The following is a 27,165-nucleotide window of genomic DNA, read 5'->3' as shown; positions in this document are numbered from 1 at the left end:
GCATGTATATAGAAGGGACATGGTTGACAACATCACTGAGCATGTCACGTAGATAATAATACATGGCATCGTTGGTTGTCGCAGAACAACGTGATTTTAAATATATAATCACTTCTATAAAAACGTATATAAAAAACAAACATAGAGATCACAAAGGATAATTGGAAGTAGAAATAAGGAACTAGGTTGTAAGATAGTAGCATAAGTGAAACACCAATATAGAGACACTAAGCAGTGGTGGACACTGATCACCATTAGCACTTGGCCTGTGGAATAGATCACAGTAGATCAAGCATTTGTATATTTTACCAATGTTAGATCCTATCTCAGAAATTTAATTCTGCATACGATTGTGTTTTCTTTCTTTTTTCCAAAAATACTACTGGAACTTTAAGGAAAATAGGTGAGTGCAATAGGCCTCATACTTGTCTATGTTTGCATTAAATATATTGCCAAACAATAGCCAGGGACACCGAAGAGTAGATATTATAGCCCTGAAGAAGGCCCCAGACCCGGAAGGACTCACGTTGCGGGCCGAAACATGCTGGCACTTTAAAGTGGGTACATTTGAACCAAATAAGATCAAAAGAACCCCATTAAACCCACTGTTTTTATCTTAACCCCAGGTGCCCCACAAATAAAGCGAAGCATTGGGGTATACCTGTAGGTATTTTTAAATATATCACCAAACTGGTTCCCTGCATAACCAGAATTTTTTTTATATAAGAACTCCCATAACATCTTTTGGTTGAGTCCGCCCAGGTAGTACCATCTTACCTGGGTGTGGAAAGACGCCAATGATGAAGCATGTCACTATTAGTGAGTGAGGCGTCTTTTCCAATATCTTTGGATATCCTAACATCTACAATGGTTATGTATTAGGACAACATCTGTTGTATAGGATTCTTCGAGATAAATTAAATAATTGATTCCGGAAATCTGTTGAACAACTTTGGGAAACAGATACCAGCAGTTGCTCTATGTGAGAACATAATATTCGGGAGACTGCAACTGAACTGCTTTTCTCACTCTCTCTAGTGATACAAGACTTTAAAAGCCTCCCATATCGTGGAATATTGGTCAACTGAGCCTTCGTTGCGCAAGAAGAAATCCAGTATTCCTTGTTCCAGTTCGTGGTTGAACACCGGATCTAATAGATTTTGTGGATTCAAGCGCCAGGACTGGAAGGGCGAAGCGATTTGGGGGGGGGTAAGTGTGACGACTACTGGGGAGTGGTCGGAATATGGGCGCGGGAGAAATGACGCTCATGTCAGCCAAGGGGTAACACCCTTGGTAATTATCCAGCTGTCAATGCATGACCAAGAGGAGCGGGCAGTCGTGTAACAGGATCCCTCCCAGCGCTGTGGGTATAGATGGTGACAAGCATCCAGCAACTCATAGTCCTCAACAATCGGTTTGAAGGTGTAGTGTGCGTTTGAGTAGTGATGTGGCTGCGGATGCGACCGGTCCTCAGGGGGATCCAGGGTCACATTGAAGTCCCCACCCCATAGCAAGTGCGTGGACCCAATACCTAAGGTTTTGCCCTAGAGTATCCGGAAAAACTCTGGATCGTCTGTGTTTGGGCCGTAGCAGGAGACAAGGGTTACTTACTGAGCTGCTAGGCGGCCCCATATGATAGTGTAGCGCCCTTGAGGGTCTTCGTGAGATCCTATGGGGATATTGGGGAGAGAGCGTTTTACTAGGTTGGCAGTACCTCTTGCATAGGAGGAGTACGTAGAGAAGTAGGAATAGGCGGCCCAACAGGACGCAAACATGACGGTGGCTTGGGGGCTGAAGTGCTTTCCTGCAAAAACGCACAATGAATATCATGGCGGTCTAAATATGAGAGAATGTGTCGGAGCATCCGAGGGTTACCCAGGCCCCGCACATTCCAAGTTAGAAAGTCGTATGCAATGGGTATAGGGCGATCTTCCATGTATTGGTCTTAAACATATGATCTAGGATATGGACAGTGGCTGCATAGGTGCTGCTGTGAATGCATGAATCGACATAATAGAACTCAGGACAGTGGCATGAAGTAAACAAACCCCACATCTGCAAGAGCACAAACTCAGCTCTCCCCTCCCCCTCCCAGACCAGCAGCCCTATCCTGCTGTGATCCATTCTCCACCCCCCCTCCCAATCTGTCCCTTGCACCTGGTTCCCAACTGGGGAAGGTGGCCTAACCATAAACAAATGCATAAGATACGATACATAGGGTTCACCTGTTGGGTAGAAACTAGAGGGCAACCAGTCTCTCCTCGCCGGGGCGAGGGTGCTCAGCCAGTATTTCACAAGTTCATCTCATCACAGTGTCTGTTACTGTTCTGCAACTCCAGAGGTGAGTGTGGATCATCTCGGTGTCACAGGTACCGAGGGGGATCACAGGACTGAGCGCGTGGATCCGTCGCAGGTTAGAAATCGATCTGTGGCCAAATCCGGGCCCCTCTAGAAGGGAGGCCGAGAATCCAGGCAGGGCCACCAGACGGGATAAGTTCCGGGGACGCACCCATCCTCTTCTCGGTTTACATGCATCTGCAGGAGCCCACGGTTTTTCTGCGACAAATGCGTTCTGAGTTCTGCATAGTCTACAAATCACCCCGAAGGGGCTGGGTGTGTCAGTTCATTGTTCGCAGTGACACTAGCAACTGGAGTCTGTGTGTTGGAATGCAACGCTCCTCCCATCCAGGTAGAGAGTTGGCTCCCGGGAGTTTATTCTACGTCAGATGTAGCGCCATTTCTTTCCAGGCGGTGCAGAGGGGACGGCCGGTCCTCAGCGTCCCTGGGTAGGGTTACGAGGAAGTCCTGAACATGCAGTGGGTTATTGAAGAAATGCTGCTTGTGCTGATATGTGACCTTGAGACGGGCAAGGAATGGCATAGGGTATGTTTAGTTGTTGTAGTTTTTTCTTGACTTGTAAAAACTTCCGCCTTTGCTCTTGTACAGCCATGGTAAAGTCAGGGTAGATTGATACTTCCATGCTTTCGTGCCGAAGCGGACCCTTTTCTCTGGAAAGACAGAGGGCAGTGTCCCGGTCCCGATAATTGAGTAGTCGAACTACTATAGGACGGGGAGGGGTACCAGGAGTAGGTCGACTCGCCAAGGAGCGGTGTGCCCTTTCGACAATGAAGACAGGCGAGAAAACGTCTCTGCCAAAAAGCGTTGTGAGTAGGCGCTCGATATAATCTTCCATCTTGCCAGTGGCTGTTGATTCCGCCACTCCAAGAATGCGGAGGTTGTTTCTCCTCGAGTGGGATTCTAAGTCCTCGTTTTTGGCACCTATCACGTTCAGGACCTTTTCCATTTCGAGTGTGCGGCCAGTGGTGGCATTAGAGGTGTCTTCTAGGTCAGAGATTCTCCGTTCCGTCTCAGCTAAGCGGTCATCATGTTTCTCTACTCTGTGGGTTAGACCATTCAGTCTGGCGTTCATGGAGTTAATTATTATTTTTTTTTAATCTTTATTTTTCGTTTTCAACAAACAATCGTAATACTCCCCCCCCCCCCCCCGACATCAGAGCACGGCAGTACAGACAGGTCCAATCAAAAAAAAAAAACATGTATACTTCTGTGGTACCTCAAAGTGAGACATGGCCCAGGCCATAACATGCGAGTAACTGGTCCAGCCCCATTCATTATCATACAGGAGCAGCCTCGCCGTCATCGCCCCCCCCTCCCCCTCAGAAAGTAGCGGGGAATACAACTCTCCACTCGTTCCCTCCGACTCACTCTGCGACCCTTGTCCCTCCACCGCCAATCTCTCCATACACAGAGCTCGCCACGCCAGAAGGTCCTCCTGCAATTTTTCGTCCCTCCGAGAATACTGCATGTGTGTTTCTTCCGCCAGCGTCCATTCCCTCACATCCCTGAGCCACGTATCAAGCTCCGGGGCTTTCCGTCCCATCCAGGTAATTGCGACCCTGCGCCTCGCCAACACCAGCATTAACTGCAGCAATTTATAGGCTAATTTCCGTTTCCTTGGTTTGGGAACCAGGGCTAACAGGCAGTGCAGGGGTGTCCGTTGGATTCGGAGGCCAGTGGCAGCCGCGATGCGGCCTACCACTCCTACCCAGAACCGCTCGACCAGCGGGCAGTCCCAGGCCAAGTGTAAAAACCCCACCCCTGCCGTGCCACACCGAGGGCAGTCGTCGCCCCTGCCCGTTCCAAATCTACTCAGCGCCTGCGGGGTAAGGTATGTGCGGTGCATAAAGTTAAAATGGGTGAGCTTAAACCGCGCATTACAGGACACTCGCCTCGTCAATGCTCCGATTCGCGTACGTTGCCCTTGATCTAATGGCTCTCCCAAGTCCGCTTCCCAGGCCGCCCACGCCGGAGGCTCCGGAGGAGCCGAGTCCCGTTTCATCGCCGCATATAACAATGCAATCAATCTGCGGCCCCGGCCGCACGTCAAGATTACATGAAGGGTCTGGGTCATCGAGGGCATCTCCGGGCACTGCGGCCAGACCGAACGCACCACCGCACGCAGCCCTTGATAATGTAGGTATTGTCCCCCACGAAGGCAATAAAATTCCTCCTCTTGCTCGAATGACAGGAAGGTGTCCGAGGGGTACAGATCTGCCAACACTTCGCAACCCCCCTCCTTCCAGTCCCGGTAGGACACCTGGCGTTCCAGGTCCACCATGGGGGCCAGTATCCAAATTGGTAATTCCCTATGAAAGGGTGCCACACCTAAGACCCGCTGTCGTGTACCCCACAATGCTTACCTCGGCTGGTGGAGAGATTCCGCAGGGATGACAAGAGCGCCCGCCCCTGCACCCACCTACCCCCTTAAGGACAGCAGAACCCAGCGGGGATGAGATGGAAGCAGGGAAGGGAGCCAGTGGGAAGGCAGGAGGCGGCGGGTTGGGTCGTTGGACGGTGGCTGGAAGACAGGGAAACAGACCTAGTTAGTAGGTAACCCCCACTCTCTCTCTTCCCACCCCCGTAATCCACACACAAGAAGAACCTCGATGTTTCCTCTAGCGAGGACTCACCAGTGTTGGACAGGCTACGGGCCTTTGGCCTTATGCTGCTCCGGGCAAGGAAGGTGAGGGGCTGTAACGCTGATCCAATGCCCTTCAACTGTACCTCGCTTCTGAAGGCGCACGACGGCGCTTGGACAAGTGTGTACGGGCTCTTCCCCTTGGGTCGTGGTGAAGCAAAACAAGTAAAACCCAAAAAGCGCTCCTGCGCGATGCTAACAAAATAACTACGAGGCGCTCCTGCGCGATTCTAACAAAATAACTAAAAAGCGCTCCTGCGCGGTAACAAACAAAAACAAGCCACACAACACTCCAGTGTTCGCTAGGCTCCTGTGGTGGAGGAGAGGAATTACCTCGCCTCGATGTTCGACGTCGATCAGTCAGAAGGCTTCCCCAACGGTTCTTCGGATGAAGGGTCGGCTCTTGATCGATGCTGGGCTCCGGATACGATCTCCGCTCCTCGGAAATCAAGAAGGAATTCGAAGCGGTGAGTTGGCGGGAAGACGCGATGATATGCGTTCTTCCCGGAAGTGCTTCTCATGACCTTACGTCCGTGGTGAGGACTAGACCGGGAACTTGCTTTGGACCGGAAGTGAGTCTCCTGGTTCGTGTCTATGTGTGTGGATGCGGGAGTGCCGGCAACTGCCGCGACCATGACAGTACCCCCCCCGAAACAGATCCCCCACCCGCACCTCCGGAGACCCAGTAAGAGGGAGCAGGACGGGGGCTAACGGGATGACCCAGATGGAATGCACGGACTAGGTCGGGAGCATGGCGAACATGAGACAAAGGCTCCCAGGACCGCTCGTCCGGGCCATAACCCTTCCAGTCCACCAGGTAGTATAGTTTACCCTTAGTACGACGGGAACCCAGGATGGCCCTGACCTCGTACTCAACATGATCTTCCACAACCACCGGAGAAGGGGGAGACAGAACAGTACCACCCGGGCGGACCGGCTGTAGAAGGGACACATGGAAGACAGGGTGGATCTTCATGTGCGGGGGCAGCGAGAGCCGCATAGCCACGGGGTTAACCACTCTTTCAATGACATAGGGACCCACGAAACGGGGTAGTAGTTTCTTGGGGCCATGCACGTTGAGGTGCCGAACAGAAAGCCACACCTGATCACCCACGCTGTACATGGGTTCTTTTTGACGATGAGCGTCAGCGTGAGCCTTGTATGTGTCTTTCGCTTTGGCCAACTCAAACCGAGCTTGCTGCCAAAGGCTGCGCAGGGCGTTGTGGTAGGCACGCACAGTTGGCAACGGACTGGCCCGCGGTACCTCCCAGGAGGACGTGCGGGGGTGATGGCCGTGGAGACAAAAGAATGGAGACATCCCGATGGCTGTATGTGTTCCGTTGTTGTAGGCGTATTCTGCCATCCAGAGTACTTCGGACCATTCCTTCTCGACGGTTAGCAGTAAACAACGGAGGTACTGCTCCATGGTGTGATTTGTTCTTTCGGCCTGACCGTCGGTCTGGGGGTGGTATGCAGAGGACAAGCGCACCTCCATGTCGAGGATCTTGCACACCTCCTTCCAAAAGCGGGACACAAATTGCGAACCCCGGTCCGTTATGACGGATGAAGGGATGCCATGGAGGCGCACCACCTCCTGTACGAAGATCAGCGCCAGCTCCGCCGCCGTGGGTAACTTCGTCAAGGGCACGAAATGCGCCATCTTAGACAGGTGATCGACAATGGTGAGAACCGTGGTATGCCCTGTTTTGGTACGGGGTAGGTCCACCACGAAGTCCATAGAGATCGTGTGCCACGGGTATGGTGGCACAGGGATGGAACACAGAAGACCAACCGGGGGTTCTGACCTGTTTTTACTCAAGAGACAAACGGTACAGTTCTTTACATGGTTCTTCGTGTCCGACACCATAGACGGCCACCAGAACTGCCGCCGCACGAGGTCGAGCGTTTTGTGGAAGCCAGGGTGGCCTGCTAAGACATGATCGTGGCACAGGCTGACTGCCGTCCGCTGGCTGGAACACCCAGGAAGGTATAACCTGGCACCGTGGTACAGCAATCCGTCCACGCATGTTACCCCAGCATTCTCCGCCACCAGAGATTCCCTGTTTGCATGCTCCGTGTCCTTTTCCACTTGAGCCAGAAACTCCGAGGAGGACACAACACCCTGGAAGCGATCCTCCGGGAGTATGGGACCCGGTGCGATGGGGTCGGTTTCCACGTCAGATTCCCCTAGGCGTGATAGGGCATCGGCCTTGGCGTTCTCCTTCCCGGGGCGAAACGTGATGACGAAGTCGTATTCGTTAAAGAATAAGGTCCACCGCAGCTGTCGGGCAGTGAGGGCACGGGCCGATCGTAGGAATTGAAGGTTCCTGTGGTCCGTGTAGATGGTAACCGTGTGCTTCGCGTCCTTCAGGAAATGACGCCATTCCTCGAACGCGGTCTTGATAGCCAGAAGTTCTCGGTCGGACACCGTGTAGTTGCGTTCCGCTGGTAGGAGTTTCTTGGAATAAAAAGCCACCGGATGTAATAGCCCTGTGCTGGTGTTCCGTTGGGAGAGGACCCCTCCTAAGGCGTCCTTTGAGGCGTCAGCTTCCACCACGAAGGGCTGTTCGGTGTCGGGGTGCATCAGAACAGGGGCTAGGGTAAACCGTCTCTTCAGTTCCCGGAACGCGTGGTCCGCTTCCTGATTCCAACCAAATGGCACACCCTTGCGCAACAAGCGTGTAATCGGGGCTACCATCTCCGAGAACCCTGTGATAAACCTCCGGTAGTAGTTGGAGAAACCGAGGAACCGTTGAACCCCCTTTACGGATTCAGGAGGAGGCCACGATAGGATGGCGTCTACCTTCTTATCGTCCATCTGGATACCCGCAGGAGTGATGATGTGCCCTAGGAACTCAACAGAGGTGACATGAAAGGCGCTTTTTTCCAATTTGACGTACAAACGGTGTTTCCTTAGTTGTTGAAGGACGGAACGGACATGCTGGACGTGTTCTGCGGAGGACTGGGAGAAAATCAGGATGTCATCTATGTAGACAACACAGAAGATGTCTATGAATTCCCTCAACACCTCGTCTATGAAGTACTGGAACGCTGCGGGGGCGTTACAGAGTCCGAAAGGCATGACCTGGTATTCGAACAGGCCAAACTTCGTCCGAAAGGCGGTTTTCCATTCGTCACCCTTTCGGACTCTGACAAGATGGTAAGCGCCCCGCAGGTCCAGCTTTGTGTAAATGGTGGCGTTTTTCACCTGTTCCAGTAGGTTGGTAATCAATGGCAGCGGGTAGCGGTTTTTCACAGTGATGGTGTTCATTGCCCGGAAGTCTATGCAGGTTCTTAAATCTCCCTCCTTCTTCGATACAAAAAAAAGAGGAGAGGAAACCGGGGACCTGGAATGGCGAATGAACCCGTTGTCCAGAAACTCGTCCAAGTACGACCTTAGGTGGAGATTCTCTTTCTCAGTAAGGGAATATATTCTGCTGCATGGCAGCGTAGAGCCGGGAATCAGGTCTATCCCGCAATCAAAGGACCGATGCGGTGGCAGAGTGTTGGCCCCTTTCTTGTCGAACACATCGGCTAGGTCCTGATATTCTTCTGGTATCGCTGCTTGGGACACCACCCCCATACCCTGAAATGGCAGTGAGCGTGCTTGTATGGAGCGATCTCCCAGGATGTTGTCCGTAGCGTAACAGGTTTCACAACAATGTTCGGAATCCAAATGTATCACTCTGGTCACCCAATCAATACGGGGGTTGTGTTTCACCAACCATGGTAAACCCAATATCACCTTGAATTGAGGGGCATCAATGACGTCAAAGCTGATGGACTCAGCGTGATGATTCGCAAAGGACATAGTCATGAGCTCGGTCTGATGTCTGATAGGACCGGAGGTCAGGTCCGTTCCATCGACAGCCTTAACATTTTCGGGTTGGGCCTTCGACACCTTGTTCATGCCCAACGCCTTCGAGTAAACGGCATCAATGAAGCAGCCCGTAGCACCGGAATCCACCATAGCAGTCACCTGCCAGGTTCTGCCCGCCTGATTCTGTAATGAAACTTCCACCCCCATGTGGTGGTTACCGTCGAAAACGGCAGGGATCGCTATGGAGCAATACCGAGAACCCAGAGGACGGATCCCTTTGTCTACTGGGTTACCTCGTTTCCCTTCTGGTCGACTTTGGTGATAGGCAGGGCAAAGGGCCTTCGACCCCGAGGTTTTGATGGCTTTACGGGACATTCCCTGACGAAATGTCCGCTCTTGCCACAGTATAGGCATTGGTCCTGCTTCCTCCTTCGTTCTCGTTCCTGACTGGACAAGGGCCCTCTTACGCCCCCAATTTGCATGGGTTCCGCCACCTCTCCCTGTGGAATGGGCTCCTCTTTGGGTTTGTCCGTTCCTCTGTCTCCAAGGGCCAAAAACCGGTTGTCACCGCCCTTTCCTTTCTCGGATCTTCGTTCCTGGAGTCGGAAGTTCATTTTTACTACGAGATCGATGAAGGGGCCAATTTCGTCCGGTGGGTCGGGTAGTTGCGAGATGAGATCCTTCAGGTCATCGCGTAGTCCCCGATAGAACACCGACACCTTTTTGTCTTCAGGCCAGTGGGACTCAATCACTAGTCTACTGAACATGGTGATGTAGTGAAGCAATTCCTGGTTGCCATGCTTTAGGTTCAGCAACTCATTGTCCACTGCTTGCATGAAGGTGTGACGAGCGAACATGCGTCGCATGGCTTCCGTGAACGTTGGCAGATGGTGTAGCATGGGATCGTCATGTTCCACTAGCGCTATGGACCATTGAGCAGCGTCTCCACCCATGTATGACAGGATGTAGGCTACCTTGGACGTGTCATCAGGAAAGGCTGCGTTTCTGACCATGAAATGCAGGTGGCATTGATGGATGAAGATACCATACTTGGTAGTGTCACCGTAGAAACGTTCGGGTGGTGCCAGCTGTACGGGATGAGGGGCGATGACTTGAATGGCATTGTTCGGGTTGGTGGCCGTGGTGGACCCCCCAAAGATGAATGTGGGCTGTCTTAACACGCCTTCTTGCCCGACTCTAGGACTAGGGTTAGTTCCCCACGGGTTGGTGGTCCCAGCAGCCACCTGGCTCTGCAGGGCGGTCATATCTTGACGCAATGTCTGGTTTTCTGCCTGCATAGCAGCCAGCATAACGGCTATGTCGTTTAACGTAACCTCCGGGTCGCCCATGTCATCCAGGCGGAATGGTAAACGTGGGCTTCGAATTCTGTCGTGTACCCCACAATGCTTACCTCAGCTTGTGGAGAGATTCCGCAGGGATGACAAGAGCGCCCGCCCCTGCACCCACCTACCCCCTTAAGGACAGCAGAACCCAGCGGGGATGAGATGGAAGCAGGGAAGGGAGCCAGTGGGAAGGCAGGAGGCGGCGGGTTGGGTCGTTGGACGGTGGCTGGAAGACAGGGAAACAGACCTAGTTAGTAGGTAACCCCCACTCTCTCTCTTCCCACCCCCGTAATCCACACACAAGAAGAACCTCGATGTTTCCTCTAGCGAGGACTCACCAGTGTTGGACAGGCTACGGGCCTTTGGCCTTATGCTGCTCCGGGCAAGGAAGGTGAGGGGCTGTAACGCTGATCCAATGCCCTTCAACTGTACCTCGCTTCTGAAGGCGCACGACGGCGCTTGGACAAGTGTGTACGGGCTCTTCCCCTTGGGTCGTGGTGAAGCAAAACAAGTAAAACCCAAAAAGCGCTCCTGCGCGATGCTAACAAAATAACTACGAGGCGCTCCTGCGCGATTCTAACAAAATAACTAAAAAGCGCTCCTGCGCGGTAACAAACAAAAGCAAGCCACACAACACTCCAGTGTTCGCTAGGCTCCTGTGGTGGAGGAGAGGAATTACCTCGCCTCGATGTTCGACGTCGATCAGTCAGAAGGCTTCCCCAACGGTTCTTCGGATGAAGGGTCAGCTCTTGATCGATGCTGGGCTCCGGATACGATCTCCGCTCCTCGGAAATCAAGAAGGAATTCGAAGCAGTGAGTTGGCGGGAAGACGCGATGATATGCGTTCTTCCCGGAAGTGCTTCTCATGACCTTACGTCCGTGGTGAGGACTAGACCGGGAACTTGCTTTGGACCGGAAGTGAGTCTCCTGGTTCGTGTCTATGTGTGTGGATGCGGGAGTGCCGGCAACTGCCGCGACCATCACACCCGCTCGATAAACCGCTGCCATACCTGAGCCGTATGTGTCACCACATAGGGCAACGCAGCATCCGCCCCCGACCCTCGCATCAAAGCCAATTGAAGGTCCTTTGCCGTAGCCCTTCCCGCCAATAATCGCGTCTCCCACATGTCCGTGTCTGCAAACCATCTGGCTGCTGGTAGGAGCTGCGCTGCATAATAATACAAATCGAAGCGTGGGGCTTCCAATCCCCCCTCCTCATAAGCGCGCACGACCGTCCTGAGGGCCACCCTACTGCGTCCCCCCGCCCAAAGCAGGGAGGTCAGCAGAGAATTGAGGGTCCGGAAAACCCTAGGAGGGAGAGGGCACAGCGTGTTCTGAAGGACGTACAGCGTCCGTGGCAGCATTACCATCTTGGCGACAGCCAAGCGTCCCATTAGGGAAAGCGGCAGGGCGTTCCAAAACGTCACAGACTGCCGAAGTGAAGCGATTACCCGATCAATATTCTGTGCGAGCGCCAATCCCTCCGTGGCGGCCACCTGAATACCCAGATACCGGAAACTTGTTTGTTCCCAGCGCAACCCAAGCTCCGGCAGGTCCCCATAGGGCGTTGCATCAAAGCCCGAGAGCGGGAATATAAGAGATTTGCTGCGGTTAATTATCAGACCCGAGGCCTCCCCAAAACGATCCAGGTGGTGCAGCAAGACTGGAAGTGCCTCCGTCGGCGCCCTCAAATAAAACAAGGCATCATCTGCATAGAGCGATATGACATTACGCGTATCCCCCACCTGGATTCCCCATTGCTCCATTTCCGCCCGGATCGTGACGGCGAACGGCTCAATCGCCAGCGCGAAGAGTAGCGGCGAGAGGGGGCATCCCTGTCTCGTGCCCCGCCCCAGCCGCCACTCCTCCGATCTCGCAGCACCCAGGCGCACCCTCGCCGCGCTATATAAGATCTGTATCCACCGGCGAAAGTTGGGCCCTAGGCCCACCCTCCGAAGGACCTCCTGTAAGTACGCCCAATCCACGGTGTCAAACGCCTTAGCTAGATCGATGGAGACCAACACCGTCCGCTCCTCGCGGTTTCGCACTTCATGCTGAATGTGGTTCAGGCGTCTAAGATTCATCGCCGTATTCCTCCCCGGGATGAACCCACATTGGTCCTGGTGCACCAGATGCGCCATATGGGGAGCCAGCCTGGTGGCCAACAGTTTTGTTAGAATTTTGACGTCCGTATTCAGCATGGTGATCGGGTGGTAGGACGCCGGATCATACTTATCCCCCCCTGGTTTGAGGATCATACAGATTTCACCGTGGGCCATGGTCCGTGGGAGGTCACCCTTCTCCCACGCCGCATGGAACACTTGCAACAGAAGCGGGGCCAGCTCCTCCGTGAACTCTTGATAAAACTCTGATGGAAATCCATCACTGCCGGGCGATTTAGAACGCGGCAAGCGGGCCAGAGCCCCGCGGACCTCCGCCAATGACAAGCCCTCCTCCAATCCTTCCCGATCCGAGTCCGCCAGAGTCGGCATACTCAGCCCTTGTAAATACGGCAAGTATTGGGCCTCCGAGATATCTGGGGCCGCCTCGTACACCTTCCGCAAATGAGTTTGGAGTACCCCCAGTATTTCCTGCTCCGAGTATACCATGCGTCCGGTGGCTTCCCGCAGGGCCACAATACGCTCAGGAGCCTGCTCTCTCTGCAGGATCCATGCCAACAGCCGTCCCGATTTATCCCCCTCTCTATGGAGGCGCTGCCTATATTGGCCTAAAGTGAATTTGTCCAATCTATCCAAGGTGTCCTGCACCCGTGCCCGAGCCTCCCTTTCCTCCTGTTGTTGCGCCACATCGGGGTCCCCCACCCTCTGGATCTGTCGGAGAGACTCCTCCTCTGTTTGTAGATCCCGAAGAAGTTGTTTCCAGACCCTGTAGGTGAGCCCCATACATGCGCCCCTCACCACTACCTTCAGGGCTTCCTACTTTGTGCCCACTGCTAGGTCTCCCGCTCCCCAGTTGAGAGCCACATAGTCCCCTATGGAGGCCGCTACGCGCTCCCTCCCCACCTGGTCTCTGAGGAGGTCCGCCGGCAGCCTCCAAGTTCTAAGATGGACCACCGGAGGTACCCAATGGACCACGCAAGCCACAGGCGAGTGATCCGATAAAAAGCGAGCCAAGTGTGTGACCTCTACTGACATACCCCGCCTCTCCTCCGCCACCAAGACCCGATCCAGCCGACTATAGGTGTTGTGCGTGGGAGAAAAGCAGGTGAACACCCTCTGTGTGGGGTTCTGTTGACGCCAAACATCCACCACCCCTATGTTTGCCATCACCTTTCGGAGCTGGTCCGTCATACGCGGTTTCATCCCCTCGCGAGGGGGCGCCCTGTCCAGTACCGGATCCAGGACACAATTAAAATCTCCGCACCAGAGTATCGGGGTCCCCAGATCATAAGTCAAGACGTCCTGCAAGACCCTAAAAAAGGCTGGGTCATCTATATTGGGCGCATAGGAATTCAAGATAACTATTTCCCTGCCATCTAATTGCGCCCGGAGGAGCAGGTATCGACCTTCGATGTCCGCCTCCATATATTGGATGGCGAACGGCACCCCCGGTGCCACCCAAATCAGGACCCCCCTGGCGTATGTAGAAAATGACGCATGAAACAGCTGTCCCCGCCATTTTTTCCCTAACTTCTGCACCCCTTCATCCACTAAATGGGTCTCTTGTAGGCATGCTATCGATACTTTGTGCCGTCGAAGGAGGGAGAGGACCCTGTATCTCTTAGTGCACGTACCAAGCCCCCTCACATTCCAGCTCAAAAACTTATATCCCATGTTCCTCTAATCACCCTACCCTGCCTCGCCCAACCCGTCCCGACAGAGCCCCACTCCGGTACCTGACCTGCAATACAACTGATGTCAACAACTTTCCCCATCAACTTCCCCCCAACAATACCCCCCTCCCCCCACCCACGAGCACTATGCCAGCAACAACCAAACATGCCCATATGCCCTTTCCCCGCTGGTGCCAGGACGTACACAGCCACCCCATTCACACACCCACACTTGTCCCCCTCACTCAAACTACCACTCCCCCCCCACCCCGACCCCCGTTCTGACCCCGTTGCCAATCATGCATAGCAGGCACAACCTGCCCGAATCTCCTCCATGCACCCAATCCCCCCACCACGACTCCCTCCCACCCCACTGCTCAAGGCCCACAAGAACGGCCAATCCCTCCCGGGTTCATGTCACAGCCCCACACCTCCTATTCCAGGCACCTCCACCACGTCTTGTGTCCTATCCCCTCCCAGAGTCTCCAAGCCTGGACCACCTGTCGCATCAAGAGGGCTCCCCCCGGCCAGGAATCCCAACCCCCACAGTTTCCGGGATCACCAAAGTGGCAGCCACTGTTGAGGGCACCGGCCCCTCCACCGCTCCCGCTCGCCCCAACTGCAGAGCCCCGTCAGCTCCCACTGTCACTCTGCCACCATCCTGGCTGGCCGCCGGCCCCGATAAATACCTGCGCCTGTTGGGACGTTTCCGCGGTGGCCGCATTATCCACGCTCCACGGGGGCCTCTCCCCGCTCCCGATGGGACATCTTCTCCCCGGGCCTCCAACCATTCCCAGACCTCTCCCGGGGTCTCGAAGAAGTGAGCCTTCCCCTTACACAGGACCTTCAGTTTGGCGGGATAGAGCAGCATGTATTGCAGATTCATCGCCCGCAATTTCTGTTTAACTCCCAGGAATGACTTTTGTAGCTCCTGCACCTGCTGTGTATAGTCCGGGTATATGGAGATCCTACTGTTCTCATACGTAAGATTCGCCACCTCCCACGCCGCCTTTAGAATACAGTCCCTATCACGGTAATTAAGGATTTTGGCAATGATGGCCCGTGGGGGGGCCCCCGGTCTTGGCGGTGGCACCAGCGCCCTGTGCGCCCTTTCTATCACAAAAACCTCTGACAGCCCCCTGGGGCACAGGTACGTTCGAATCCAGTGTTCTAGGAACCGCTCCGCGTTCCCATCCTCCGCCCGTTCCGGCACACCAACGACCCTGATGTTACTGCGGCGTGCCCTCCCTTCCGCATCTTCCGCCCTCCGTTCCAGGGCACCGGTCGTTGCCTGAGTTGTGCGACTGTCTGTTTGAGGGTCATCACCTCACCCTGTAGTTGCTCTATGTTCCCTTCTGCATCGGTCACTTTATCCGCAACTTTCCGGAGGTCTGTCCTGAGCAAATTCACTTCGATTGAGACCATTTCAATTTGTCGCTCCAGCGCCGAGTGGGATCCCTGTATTGCCTTTAGCAGCTCCGCCCGGGAGGGCTCCCCAGGGTCCTCCTCCGCCCCGCTGAGGCTCGTCCGCCGTGTGAGCCGCTGAGATGGCTGCTGCAGTGTGGTATATTGCGTTATCGTATTCGGCTGCGTTGAGCGAGACATCTTACCCTTCGTCATCCCCAATGCCGCCGATAGCGCCCAACGCCGCTGCAAAGCCGTGCCGGGGTCCGAGGTTGCCACGCTCTCCCAACCGGGCGGGGCGCTCAGGTGAGGTCGGTGGCGAATGTCCCGGGGGTTGCACTGACTCCCCCCGCCTCCACTCCCGGGCGTCACTGTCCGTGCCCAGCGGCCGCTCCCTCGTCCGTCCCCACTGCGGTGGCAACTCGGTGGCAGGTTAAGTATCCGGAGCCGGCCCTCTCCCGGCACCACGCTGCATGCTCCGCCGCTCACTGCTAGGCCCCGCTCCCCTCGCAATGGCCAGGTCACTCACCTCCGAAGCGCCAATGCCCTCGCAGCCGGTCCAGGCGTCACCGGCCAGTCCCCACAGGGCCCCCCAGCGCTGGGGCAGTCGTAGGAGTGTTCAGTACAGGCCGGTGAGAGCACAGCCCAGGGGAACCTCCAGTATCCCCACAGCGGGGTCGTCCCCAGTCTCTGTCGCAGCTCTGCACCGCAGGACACCCCGGGGCTCACGGGCCCGGGCCCCCACCGCCAAGTGCAGGCGCTATGTACTCCCCCGCAGCAACGGCGCCGTCCTCACTGCTACTCCGGTCGGGCCCGTCAGCCCCTCCTCTCCATCTTCTGCCGCCGCCTCAGGCTCCGATCCACGGGCCTTCTCTCCACACTCCTCGCCAGGTTACCATTCCAACGATGGCGGTGGGCCGGAACCGACACTCCAGCCTCCTCGCTCCACTCCACCACAGCCTCAAGCCTGCCGGCAGTCCCCTATGCGCCCGTCCTGGCCTCCCGCAGCGTTCCGAGGATGAGCCGCCCTCCGGCCAAGGCAGCGGACCCGTCACCCCGGGGCATCCGCCGTAGTTCGCAGTCCCGCTTCCCCCGACGTTCAGGAGTCGGCCTCAGACCTCGGCCCCTCGTCGTACCGTATCCAGGCTGGGGATCGTAGGGACTGTCCTCCGGCGTCTCCTCTAGGGGCTCAGACAGGCTCCCATCCGCGAGCCCCCCGTCCCCTCTCCGCACCAGGATGTCGTATTCAGCAAGGGAGGTAGGCCGGGTCAGACCCGCCAGCCACTCCGCCACACACCGCCGCGGCCTCTGGGTGATCGGATGCCCCCGGTACACCCGTCTCGGCCTCCCGTGCCAGCCCGAGGACGGGCCCCCTCCCGGCCAAGGCGGCGGCCTCCCCGCCTCCGATCCTCTGCCGTTTTCCGTGCTCCGGCCCTCTCCAGCAGCCGGGAGTAGGCCCCAGACCCCGGCCTCGCGCAATCCAGTATCCGGGCCGGTGAAGGCAGGGGCTGTAGCTCGGCGGCACCGCAAGGTACCCGCTCCTCTGCGCTCCGGGGGTATCCCCGGACCTTAGGGGGTTGATGCGCCCTCCAACTGTCGGCACAGGGGCTCTGGCAGGATCTTTTTTACAGGATTTTGGGGTCAAGGCATCGGGGCCGGTGGAGCTCACGTCCTGTCGGCCATGCTGCTTGGCCACGCCCCCCATGGAGTTCATTTTTGACTCAAAAGATGTCAGGCTCGATTGCACCACTAGTAGCAACTCTTTCAGGTCAGCATTAGAAGGGGTTAGAGCGTCGGGTTGATACTCCTCTTGCTCCGTGTGAGAACGAGGTGTCTTGCACGTATCGAAGCTTAGCTTCGGCTGTTTTCCGTCCGTTTTTTTCTCATGGCCGCTGGGCAGGAGAAGCAGCAATGTAGCTATGGGGGTAGTCCGCATCGTGTACTGGTCATTGACTCCTGACTCCGCAATGCGTATGGCACGTGATAAGCCGGCGGTTAGACACTTTGTGCGTTTTCCAAGTCAGTGTGCCCCAAGGCCTGTCAGTAGAAGAGTTGTGAAGCTAACAGCAGTAGATCAACAAGGCTGCGCATATGGGTCAGGCTGCGGTGCACTCCCTCACAAGATCAAGCCGCGCCAGGGTGCAGCACTCAATTCAGGGCGGAGGTGGTGGAATCTGAAGGTTCCCGGGTTGTGCCTGCCGTCAGGGGCGCGTGTCTGAACACGTCTCTCGAGTCAGCAATAAGCTGCTCCGCATTGTTCTCTCTCTTTGCATGCGCTGGGGGCGCCCAGCACAGCAGCCCCTAGATCTCAGCCCGATGAAAGCAGTGAGGGGAAGTGGCAAACATCTCACTGCTGCCTCGTAAGGAGCATGGCTGATGCATTGGGCTCCCCCGCGCTTGTGTATCAGCTCATCCAATACCCGGAGATGGGCCAGGGGGGTATTGAGGTCGCAGCAGCAGCCCCAGGCAGCCCGCAGCAGCCCCGCCGGGGAGCTGCTGCTCAGCAATCACGGGAAACATCCTTTACCACAATGGCGTTACAACGAGGAACGTTTACCACGCTACACTTACCTCGTAGACGTCTTCACCACGCGTTCTTCTTCAACGAACATCTTTACCACACAAGTCTTCTTCCGCCTTCATCGTCTGCTACGTCCTGCGTTTAACGTCATTAGTGTAGTCCTTTTTTACTGTCTAAGGTGTTGATGACGCGAGTTAAAGGAAAAAATTTGAAAAAAAGGGGGCTTGGGGGGTCTCCCCCCAAAAAATAAAAAGTAAAAAATAAGAAAAAAAAGGGGGGTGGGGGCGGGCCCCCCCCCCCCCAAATAAATAAATAAAAATAACGTGAGGAAGGACAGGAAATCGACGTCGTTTTATGAGAAAGGAAATGACGATTCAAATTTAAGACGTAACGTAAAACAGGAAGGAAGAACGAAGAGACGACGTGAAGAGGTAAGGGAAATACAAATTTAAAATACATATATATATATATATTGAGGGTAACGGGAAGGGATAATTAAAAAAAGTATTGGGGGAAGGGGGATCACGTAAGGGTACAGGGGAGGGGTATAACCTTTACCAAGAGTATTCCATTACCATGCAAGTATGCGTGGTAAAGGAATATTAGTGGTAAAGATTGAGCGAGGAAAAATCATTCCGTTGTAACGCATGCGTGGTAAAGGCATGCGTTGCAACGGAATTCGTTGTAACGACATATATTCAGCAATCACAGCTCGATCGTGCCGGCAATTATCCCGCCCGTGCCAGGCTCCACAGCGCCTCGTATCCGCAACGCTGGCCGGGCGGGTGTAACTTTACAGGAGAACCGGGATGCCGCGTTAGAACTCACCCGCTCCGTGCAGTGCCTGTCCAGGGCCGCGGCGGCTGGCCCCCGCAGCCTCCCGGGCCGCACACCAGGGCCCCGCCAGCCGCGGCTGCCCAAGCAGGAAAGAGAGGCGCAGCGGCGGAGCAGATGACATAAGGGAGGCAATCCAGCTGCAGTGGTGCCGCTAATATCATCAAAGGCTCTTAGGGGGACCGCAGGCAGTGCAGCTCACTCACCACCTCCAGGGTCCATCACTCCTCAGCAGCCACAGCCGTTCGGCGTTCCCAGGTAGGCCCGCCAGGCCACAGCAAAGCCGCAGAAGGCCGCCGATCAGGTTCCGGTGATCGGAGGCGGCAGGACGGCAGTCCAGCCCCAGCCGGGGCCCCGGCAACGTACAACTGGCAGAGGGATCGGCAGATGCGGGTGTGGGAATGGCGGGTCCTCACTGCATGGATTCTCCCCAGCTCGGATCACTCAACAGCAGGCCGCGGTCGCCATGTGTGAAGTCCGGTCAGGTATTTCGCTTCATGGAGCTCTGGTTCAGGGTGGTTGTGTAAGCAGCAAAGGGGCTCGCCGATCGCACCCTGGTTGTGGCAGTCAGTTAGCTCCGTTTGGTGGCATATTAGACGGGAGAAGAAGAGGATATTTGTTGGATAGAAGGCCGAGCAGCAGGAGCCTCACACAAGTGCGGCCATCTTGCTCGGCGCACTCTAGCGCCCTCCTTCTATAGGCTAAACCTTGTGCAGCCAACTCTGATAAGAAATTAATAATTACCGAAACACTTGCCCCCAAGGTATCAGTCTCCCGCTCACTAAACCAATTAACCCATCTGCGCCAGAAGGCAGCATATCGTTTGTGAGTACTGGGGGCCCAAGACTGGGATAAGAAGAACATAGCCTGCTGTGAAACACCCGGCACGTTCCACTCTCTCCTTAAATCCTCCACACCATGAGGGACAAGTGGTCCTGAATAGCCAACTAGTGTGGGAGACCCAACAGATCTGCAAGAAGGTGCCAGGATGTTTGAATCCAAACCGATGGGGCGCAAGATTGCGTCATCGCCACCGTGAACCAGGATTGAGCCTTCTAAAATGTGGTCACAAGAATCAGATCCACGTTCTGACGACAAGTTTGAGATATAACCCTCTGGATCATCGAGAAAGGGGTAAATGCATAAAGCACTTTCCCCGACCAAGATTGGAGAAAGGCATCTGAACTAGCCACTCCAGAGTCTGGCCTCCAACTGTAAAAAAGTTGAAAGTTGTGTGTTGAGCCATGAAGCAAAACGATCCACCTCGCAGGGCCCCATAGATTGTTGAGTGCTCTGAAAATGTATGTATGGAGCCTCCATTCGCTTGAATTGCGGAGAAAGTGAGAGTTCCAATCTGCCACCTCATTCGCCCGACCAGGAATGTATTCCGCTGTCACCGATATGTGATCTTGTAGGCAATAATGCTATAAGTCTTTGATCATCTCCACAAGGAGAGGCAACCTTATCTCCCCAAGCCTGTTTATGTAAAGAACCGTTGAAACATTGTCCATCCGAAGCAGGATGCAACATCTCAAATTGTGTGGAGTCAAAGTTCAAACCGCAAAGACCCCCACCAGAACCACCAGGCAATTGTTATAAAGATTGAGCTCCTCTGGAGATCATCTGCCCCTCGTTTCTATTGGGCCAGATCTCACTTCCCAGCCCCATCTGCTGACATCTGACTCTATTACCATCTCCGGAACAGAGGCAAAAATGGCCTTACCGTTTAGGCGTCCATATGGTCCATCCACCAGGAGATTTCTATTCTGGCCGCCTCCGACAACCCTATGTGTTTCAAATAGGATAAACCTTTATGGACATGTAGTAACTTGAGGCATTGTAACACTCGGTAGTGAAGGGGACCTGGGAAAATGGCCTGAAGAGAAGACGCAAGAAATCCTCAATGATATAGTCTGAGAGGGAAGGGCCTTCCTCAACTCTTTTTTTCGTGGATTACATCTTTGTAAGGGGCAATTTGAGTGGAGCCAATACTGAATCCACTTAGAATCTGAAGAATTCCCAACTCGGATCTGGAATTAGGACAGATATCTCCCCATTGATGATGAATCCCAAATCTTGGAGGAGTTGCACTGCCCAAGAAAGGTGGATCAAGACTGTCTCCCTGCTTTGTGCCATAATGAGGATATCGTCCGGGTAGATAGTCATATGCACTCTCTGGGGAATTGGACGTAGTATCTTGGTGAAACACCAGGGAGCCGAAGATAGGCTGCAGGGCAGGGGGGTAAACTCGTACCACTGGTGACAACAACAAAACTGCAGAAATAGACCGTGTAAGGAAAAAATAGGGGTTGACTGGTAGGCATCCTTGAGGTCAATCCGCACCATCAATTCCCCTTCCTGCAGGATGTTTCGCAGACGGTGGACGCCTTCCATTTTGAAATGCTAATATACCACCCAAGAACCGAATTGTTTGAGACGGAGCACAAGGCAGAAACCGCTGCCCTATTGGTATACTAGGAAAATTGTGCTTATGAAGTCTCGAGCGTGAGGGAGCGAGGTGCTATCGCCTCTTTGGTGAGTAAGACTTGGATTGTGACATTGATAAAAAGATTCTCTGACTGGAAAAGAAGTAGAGGGGGAGGAATGTTTTCATGTGAAGGAGTCCCATAAAAGTCTAATTTGAACCCCTGCACTATTTCCAGGACCCACGGGTCCTGAGTGATCATCCGTCAATTGTGCTGGAAATACCTGACCATGCTCCCCAATGCAACCTCTGAATAGGAAATTAGTTTTAGTTGAATATAAAGCTTCTCCTGATGTGTTTCCACCATGGTAGCCACCCTGTTAAGGCATCCTCTGCCTCTTCTACTTCGTGGCGGGTAGAAGTTATTAGGTTCTGAGTAGGACGCTGCACCTCTGCCTCTGTGAGGGCATGCTCTGGAGGAGGTCTGTGAATAACCTCATTCTGGAGCCGGACCTCTGAAGCATCCAGCCCTTGTAAAAATGCCAGTGTGAAATACCTTTTTATAGAGGACTGAGCCTTGTCCATTGCTGAGAAAGTGGCAACGTACTTGTGCAGATCCTTCATCAACCTGTCACAAAACCGAATGCCGTTCGCCGAAGGGCCTGCTTCAGTAGACGCCAGTTCGGTCAATTTAGGGTCGATTCTTATCAACAGGGATTTCTGGCCCTCAGCTGACATGGCACAATTTGCACAAGACGTTGAGACCATTCTAGTAATATGTTCGGATCAATAGTGGAATTCGAGTCTTTGGCTTGTACAGCCAGCTCTAACATTTTTGTAAATGGGCCAGAGAGGTCTAATAAGTTGTCCTAACAGCCATGTCAGGCACTATCAATCCCTTTAGCGAACTTCTTTAAGAATGTCGCCATATTTGGGTCTCACTCTGGGGTGTCTGCGATCTGGCTTGTAAGCAACGGTCGTGGGCATTCAGAATGTAAGGTGTTGCACACCTCCTTTTCAATCCCTTGCGTAATCAAGCTTGGACAGTCTGTAACCTCAGGAAAGGGCACCGAGCCTGTAAAGCGTGGATGAATGATGTCATCCGGGTTAAAGAGTCGATTCAGACTACAGGGTTCTGCTGAGGCGGTATCGGAATGATGTGCACTTGCGCTTTGAGGCTGGTTGAGACTCTCCTTGAGAGTGTTCACGGCTCGAAGTGTTGAGAAGATTAAGAGGAAGAGTCATCCATGCCTCGGTCCTTTCTATTGGGAATTCCAGAATGTCCCAGTGCTGATGAGGCCCCACAGTCATGGTCCAAAACCGAAGAGATCATGTACCCCCCACCTCAATGAGGCCGTCCACAAGACCCTTTCCAGGCCTACCAATGTTAGTGGTGTTCACCTTCAGAGAGATGGGGTCCCCCAAATGGCCAGCACTTATATCCTTCTCCCATACCTAATGAGAGTGTGTGTAAAGGGACGAAGTGTTCCGAATCAAGGCCGTGTTCACGGAATCATGCATATGGTTGTCCAGTGCTTCCACCAACCTTCCCTCAATCTATTGTTCATATGGGATATCAGTATATTCATAATTCACATACCTTACAAGGAAGGACTCCTAGTTTGGCGAGGGGCCGTGAGGAACTCTATGAGGGAATACACCCTCCCGTGGGTTAACACTATGTCACTATAAGTACTCCTGTGGTTGACCAGTCAGCAAACAATAGATGTAGCTAACTAAAACAAATTGCTATTGGTGGAATGATGGTATACCCTATTTGAAGTGAGTGACACCACATAAGTGTGGGGAAGGAAGCAAGTCCTTTTGTTATTATATTCCCTCACACACCCTAGTGGTGTCATGCTTCATCATCGGGACACCCCGACGCCTAAAAGTCAGGGTGGGCTCAACCATTATTTCAGGGAGCACTTATTGAGATGATATTTGGCCAGGGGGTTAAAGATTAAGAACCGGTGTCAGACCCCAGTTTCCCTTTATTCTTGTGTCTGGCACTGATAGTAAAAACAAAAATTGAGGGTTTCTAGGGATATTATGGTCCTAGGACCCTATTGCCAACATGTTTCTGTCCCTGCTGCCCCATAAAGGGTGCACAGACTTTCTTCAGGGCGTAGGCCCCCTGGAAGATTTAGGAAAGTACGAGGGTTTTTCCCTACACTACTATGCAGTAAGGGCAGATAGCTGCTCCTTATAGATCAAACGATTGTCGTGGTAATCACTCCATCTGTGAAAAGCAGAAAAACAAAGACAAACGTATATAGCGCGTTATATCCTACTTAGTAATGAAATAAATCAAACATATGTATATACCTTCGTTTTTTCACATCATCATACGTGAAACACAAATAGAATGTGCGCGTGATTAGAGCATAACCCATCGTATATATCCGCGAATGGGCATGGCCACTAACCCCCGGAAGCAGACGGGAGCGTCTGGGTATGCCCAGACGTGGGTCCCGTAGCTCACTACGCCACTGGAGTCAAGCTATCCTGGCTGAGGAGGGGTGAAACCCCGTAACCGGTCCTAGGATGCTTGATTCCGGTCCAGGGAAGACATGGCTTGGCAGTTCGGGCTGGACTGTTCCCATGAGGCACAGGGTCAAGACTGATTTGCATATGGCCGTGTCTGAACTGGGGTGGCATGGTGAGCAAAATAACGATGGATTAAACCCAGATCTGTGACTGGGGGCGAATGTTTTGCCAATGTGCAATATTCCGTCCATCATCTTGTGTGTTTTGCATGTACAAGGCAGAAATACTGCCAAATGAGTGAACTGCCACTTGGCAGATGAGGCTAGGTGATGGATATGAAGAGAGATAAGTGATTTGCCCAGGAGCACAGAATTCGGTCCACTACTGAGCTAGGATTAAACTCAGATCTCATGATTTCTCAATCACCATTACATCCATGAGAACATGTGTCTTCTAATGTGGAGTTGTATTTTTTTTTAACTAAGATTCTAGACAGACCAGAGTATAGAAAACGGAGGTTCTGAGATATAGGTGGAGATGGCCACCACATTAAGAGATTTTAGGAGCGGTGAGCAATTATTGGTCTTTTAACCAAGAGTCCTTTGCACATCTATGCTCTCCTATATGAAATTGAAAATCACTGACAGTCATTGAGGAAGCCAGAATCCTTGAGACTCCAAGTTCAAATAGGAGCAATCCTTCTCCAACAGTACCACTAGAATTTGGAATTAAATTCCACCGGCTCTATGTACTATTCCCTGTTGTGCAACTTTTAAAAGAGCAACTGAGATTTCTCCTGTTACACAGGCACACTGTGAACTAAGAACATTAGACACTCCTCTAATGTATATGCATTTTTGCATTATCCCGAAACGGTGTAATTCTAATCCTCTTACTGCCCTCTGAATGCTTATTCACCTCTCTTCTGAGAACTCTTTTCCACATTTCCCATCGCCCCTTTCTGTTGTCACTTTCTTGTATGAAATTAACTTGCCTTTGTTCTCTCATTTTGGTTGCTTTGTGTTGCACTTTTTTTGTGTTTATCATTGTTTGTAACTTTTTTTTTTGCCCCTTTTCAAAGCACTATAATACCCTTTGGCCATGTCTTTGTTATAGAAAACTGCACAAATAAATCAACGATGATCCTTAGGCAAAACTGGGGTTCTGCAACACACCCCTGATCTATGATCATCAGTGAGGCGCCTGAACGTTGAACTCCATAAATGGTGCTGTAGCAAGAAAAACCTCGGAAACATTCCACACAAAATGATGAGAGGTCAGGCTATGTTTCATCACAATAGGGTGCTTCTAGTTGAATGGCCACAGATGTATTGATCAATTCTTTAGGTGTTTTGCGATTTCTTTCCTGGGAAAAGGTGTGGGGGCGGGGTGGAAGGTTGCCTTTGTGGCAGGGTATCATCAGGGCTGGATTGGGATCTTGAAGCAGCCATAATAAAATTATTGAAACCAGTCCACGCTCCTTTCCCCTCTCTTTCTTTGCAATTTCTTTATATATTTATATTATATATTTATATATATATTTATCTTTACTTCTCTCTTTCTTTTTGCCGGCTGCCAAAATTCTGAGGAAGCTGGAGAAACAGGAGAGGCCCTTGAATTTCAAAACCTCCTCCAGTATTATAAGTATACCCCGCCATATTTTATAAGGATATTTCAAGTCCCAGAGGAGTTCCTTTATAAAGTCATGGAACTCCGAGGTGAGTTGCGATATCCTTTTAAAGTACGTAAGGCAGAGTGTAGTTTATCTCTTATAATACATGGTCATATGTATTATCCCATAAATCACTTAAATCATTAGAGTCTTGCTCTCTCTTGTTCACTGCAGACAAGAAGAACACAATCAAAATCTATACTGGGGACAAGAAAAGCAAGCAAGATGGCGGTCGCATGAGTTAGGCCATTTGCACCCTCCTGTCCTGCCCGATCCACTAATGATGGAAAGGGCTCTCTTTCCTCTGAAAAGGGGATGAAGTGGCTGGAGCACGCTCTGGGACTGTTTTGATTTGATTGATTTCCTTGGAGCAGTTGTGTCACGTTTGATTCGGACGTGCCGCGTTTGGAGGCAACTCGGCCGGCAGCTGGCTGTCCTCACGGTCGGCGTTGCTGTTGGAGGACGGAGCTGCTCGAGAGGGCAGACCGGCGATGTCTGCCAGAGGCATGAAGGGCCGGGGAGGAGCTACAGGCTCAGAATTAGGTCCCGCTCCTTCTGAAACAGGTGTTTTGTCAAAGAAGACTGTAATTAAAGTAAATTTGAATTCGGGGACCGTCACAAAGGGCCCTGCTGCAATTGAATCTGAGGGATCTTGGTCAAATGTATTTAAGAAACCCCCACAAACAACCTTGAGAGAGAGAGTGGAAAAGCTTCTGCTGGGAAAGCTGCGGTGCTTGAGCAGTCCTCCCAGGGGACTGTGGGAGAATATGAAGAAGGCGATACCTGTGGCCGGAAGGGCTGCTCCCCTCAGCCTCTGGATTCAGTGCTCTCTAAGGAACAATTCCAGCTGGCAATCATAGGAGAAAATCTGCCATGCCGATCTGCGTTACAAGGGGCAGAGGAACCGGGAAGGGAAGACAAGATCTTCACCCAGCATAGGGAAGAAGAACTGACCTAAACCGTGACTCATAAGGTACATAAGTCCCCCCGTCCTTTGTGTAGGGCGGGCACACCTAGTGGGAAATCCAGCGGTAAACGGGGGTAGGAGACTGAGTGCGGGGATAAATTCTTATTATTATCCGATATCTCTGATTGGTCAGACGCAGAGAGTCATAGTCATGAGAGTGAATCCAGCAGTCCAGAGGGCAAACTAGATGACATCCCAAAGGACACAGCCACAGTGAAAAGGAGCATAAAACTATCTTCACAAGAAAAAACAAGCAGAAATGAAGCAAGAGTTCGGGGGCTTCTCTGGGATTATTCTATCTCCCCAGTCTTGGAAGGGGATGGCACAGTAACTGGCAATACCTTACAGGGAGGAGGGGAGGCTGCCTCACTGGAGTCTATATATCAGAGTAATATGGTTCACAGGGAAGATACACACTTGGAAAGCCGTAGAGTCCAGATAGCCTGCAGGAAGATGCAGGGGACCATCTGCAAGGTTTCTAAACTGTGCTCTGAGTTTACTTAGAGAATGACTGTAGCGGAGAATAGGGTTATCATGCTGGAAGATGAGGCTTAATCACATAGAGAAATGACAGCATCCCTGGAAAATCAAATGCCGAACACTCAATGGAAAATGGAAGACTTTGAGAATAGACTGAGGTGAAATAACTTGAGGGTCTTAGGTATCCCAGAGGGAGTAGAGGGAGACTATGTGCAGAAATTTGTCACTGACCATTTTAAAGGGGCTCTCCCCGAGCTGGGGCACTTGGATTGGGCTCAGAAAATCCAACGCGCTCATAGATTTCCATTTAAGCAGAAAAGGTCTACCGCAATAGATGGGAGCAAACCTCAAGCAATCCTGATATATATTGAAAATGTTCTGCTCCGTCAGGCGATTTTTGATCTGGCTCGTCCAGAT

The 27,165-nt window shown here is 52.7% G+C and overlaps 1 protein-coding gene across 1 annotated transcript in view; it reads right to left on the bottom strand.

Moving 5' to 3' along the window:
* MIXL1 (Mix paired-like homeobox) overlaps positions 1 to 27,165 on the bottom strand; it is a 112,561-nt gene that overhangs the window by 39,636 nt on the left and 45,760 nt on the right. The window lies entirely within an intron of this gene.

This window comes from Triturus cristatus, chromosome 6 (assembly GCF_964204655.1).
Source record: "Triturus cristatus chromosome 6, aTriCri1.1, whole genome shotgun sequence".
In the NCBI taxonomy this organism is placed as follows: domain Eukaryota; kingdom Metazoa; phylum Chordata; class Amphibia; order Caudata; family Salamandridae; genus Triturus; species Triturus cristatus.
Note: the sequence above shows the minus strand (reverse complement) of the source record. Positions and strands in the feature narration are given on the sequence as shown.